Genomic DNA, 3,648 nt, shown 5'->3' on the forward strand with positions numbered 1-3,648 from the left:
TCCAACCCTCTGCTCAGGCAGGAAACCCTATACCACTTCAGACAAATGACTTCCATTCCATCCACTGAAAAGGAGCAAAGGAATATGCAAACATGTTCACTGTAGTCATCTTCTGCAACTCCCAGGAAGGTTGAGTAAGCAAATCGTTGAGTTGCCTATCGATAGAGCTAGTAACAACTGAAAAGACGAAGTGCCTTTTATGGCCAATCCCATATTATACCACAAGAAAGAGAGCAAGCAGACAGCAATGACTGTTCATACCCCACCTCTATAGGCATAACTGTCAGTCCAAATTTCTTTCACATGAGAAAAAAAAGGTTTGCACACTTTTTTTTTGTGCACTCATCCAGGTGGCAGACCTCAGGAGTAACATAATGGGGAGGATTGAAGATTCAGAAGTCTTTTTGGCTGGTTTCTCAGTTTTCATGCTTCATTTTCAACCCTTACTTATTAAATAAGGCAAATATGTACCTTAAATTCTGTGAGAAGGAAAAATGGGCAGGAGAGGTTGGGTGTTCTCTTACAGAGTAAGTGGTCTTCGTTCCATGTTCCTGAATAAACTGCTTTTAAAACTTAAAGGACTACACCACGGGTCTTCAAACGTGGCAACTTTAAGACTTGTGGACTTCAACTCCCAGAATTCCTCATCCAGCCCTGGCTGGCTAAGGAATTCTGGGAGTTGAAGTCCACAAGTCTTAAAGTTGCCACGTTTGAAGACCCCTGGACTACAGTCTTCCCTCAAATACTGTTTTGTTTTGTCCCTGAGATCAAGTTCAATTTATCCTTAGTCTNAACCACTCAGATCTCTTTTACATGTCCCCCATTCTATGTTTTCACCTGTTTTTATTCCCAGATGCAGAACTTTACCTTGCTGTGAAATTTCATCCTTTTCATTTCAACTCACTGCTCTCAATATTTTCCTCCAAGCTGAAGTTGAGACATTAATGAATGCTTTGAGTAGTCCTACTGCCAATTGTGAGTCCCTTTAACAGTAAAATCTTTTAATCTGTATTTACCTTCTTGTTAAGAATAGGAGATATTCTGTCAAAGCTCTGTTGAGATATATTATGTCTGCAGCATTCCCTTGATCTCCCAAAAGCTAATAACCCTATCAAAGGAGCTAAGTTAAATCTGGCATGATTTGTTTGCAACAAACCCACACTAACTCTTGTAACAGGATGCTTTTCCAAGGGCTCACAAACCTGTTGCCTTTATATTCTGTTTAAGGACTTTGCCCAGTATAGAGATCAAGGCAACAGCTCTGTAGTTTCTTGGATAATACTCCCCCCCCCCTTTTTGGAAATGAAATATCTGCTTTCTCTCAATCTTCTAGGATTATTTTGTGGGGAAAATAGAAGAAAGGTGCATTGGATATGTTCACCACCTTGAGTTATTTGTGAAAATAAAGGCAGGATAGAAAATAAATCAATAAATATTGCCAGTTCTTCAGCTCATAGTTTAATGAAGCTGTTCTATGATTGTCTCTATTAGTTTCTTCAAGATGTATTTTCTGATGGCCAATTCCACAGCTAACGGAACTGAGTAAAGTAGTTCTTTGATCTCTCCTTTAAAAAAAAGGTTTCCCCTGTCCAGTCGTCTCTGACTCTAGGCCAGGGGTAGGCAACCTTGGCCCTTTTATGACTCGTGGACTTCAACTCCCAGAATTCTTGAGCCAGCATGGCTCAGCTTGGAAACCTCTCCCTTTCCCCTCAGCATGGCTGGCTCAGGAATTCTGGGAGTTGAAGTCCACGAGTCATAAAAGAGCCAAGGTTGCCTACCCCTGCTCTAACGGGTGGTGCTCATCTCCATTTCTGAGGGAGTTGAAGGAGCCAGTGTTATCTGTGGTCATGTGGCCAGCATGACTATATGCCAAGGTGCGCAGAATGGTGTTACCTTCCCACTGAAGTGGTACCTATTTATCTACTCGCATTTGCATATTTTTGAACTGCTCGGTTGGCAGGAGCTGGGTCTTGAACCCGAGCTGTCAGCTTTCCAGTTGATAAGCTCAGTGTCTTTAACCGCTGAGCCATCACGCCCCTTTAATCTATCTAAATTTCCCAAACTTAGCCTCATTCAAAAAACTTCATATACATGACGTATTCTTCCAACAACCCTATAAATTCACCCAGAGAAAAATGTGGTATTTGTTCTGTAGAAGTTACAAATGTAATTTTAATGAAGTGGGAGAAAGCCAAGCAACTTCCGTGCGGGAATAAAATAAGAACTGAAGCACATATTGATTGGGGTGAGGACTAAAGTGCGATTTAAAAACTTCAAAGTAAGAGATATTCTTTGAGCTGGATAGATTGAAGTTTTAAATATAGTTGCATGTTTGTTGAGTTTATATATTTTTTGTTTTATTGCTTTTAATTACTATGAACCATACACAGCCACGTACATCAGATGGGCAGCTATCTAATAAATAAAATACAGTAGAAGAGAAGAACGTGTCTCAGAAGCTCTTCAGTGGAAATTCCAAGCATAAAAATAGCAAAGGAAAATTAATGGACATAATTTTAGAGATATTTTTCAGGAGGTGATAGAGCTCAAGGCAGAAAAAAATGTATGTAGATTCTCAAACTTTTGGTTACTTGGAGAAAGGACAACTACTTATTATACTTCCCGAAATTTTCTAGATATGTCCAATAGATAGTAAGCTGAGAAACTGCATGATTAGGATGACCCAATACTACACTCTATCATATTGCAGTATTTTAGGATGATAAATTTCAAGTTTTTAGTCCTTAGACGTTTTGAACTAAATATATAAAATAGAAAGAAAGTCTAGTCCCAAGAATATTTCCATCATGCATGGAAATTCATCCTTCTATCAATCCCCTCTAAAGTACAGAGAGGATTTCAGTCCCATATCAGTTTACTAATTTTGACACAATCTAGCGTTCTGTATTTTTGTAAATTGAAAGTAGTTCTTCAAAATAATCCATTAAATAATCAAATTAAGTCAACCATGTTTAAATGATATATTTACAAATACAATATATTCAGTATATTTTAACCAGTATGTGTGGAAGTGAATACATTTGAGAATATATATTAAAGCAAAGATAAATTATAATTGTAAAAGCAAATTAGGAAGGGATTTGCTGCCACCTGCTGCCACCAATTTTCACACTGCTTTTACTACAATAATATGCCCATAATTCTGCTTAAGGCAAAGTCTATGTAATTAATGCCCATCCACCGTTCTTTTTAAACATATTTTAAAATGATTGCATTTTGCCAGTGCAACCCAAAGGAATACTAGTACTGTGGCAACAGCATTAATAGCAAGAGCACTTAGACTTATATACCGCTTCACAGTGCTTTACAGCACTCTCCGAGTAGTTTACAGAGTCAGCAAATTGCCCCCAATAATCTGGGTCCTCATTTTACCCAGCTCGGAAGGATGGAAGGCTGAGTCAACCCCGAGCTGATGAGACTTGAACTGCCGAACTCCCGTCAGTCGGCAGTCAGCAGAATTAGCCGGCAATACTGCATTCTAACCACTGTGCCACCATGGCTAATGTAAGAGTTCATGTCAGTCACCAAGCTTGAATATCTAGAACAATCTGTGGTGTTATACTATTAAATTTTATTTATGTATTATATTTCTAACATTTCCCATTTAGGCAGCTTCACAAAAACATG

This window comes from Protobothrops mucrosquamatus, unplaced genomic scaffold (assembly GCF_001527695.2).
Source record: "Protobothrops mucrosquamatus isolate PMUCROS unplaced genomic scaffold, P.Mucros_1.0 scaffold112, whole genome shotgun sequence".
NCBI classification, from domain to species: Eukaryota; Metazoa; Chordata; class Lepidosauria; order Squamata; family Viperidae; genus Protobothrops; species Protobothrops mucrosquamatus.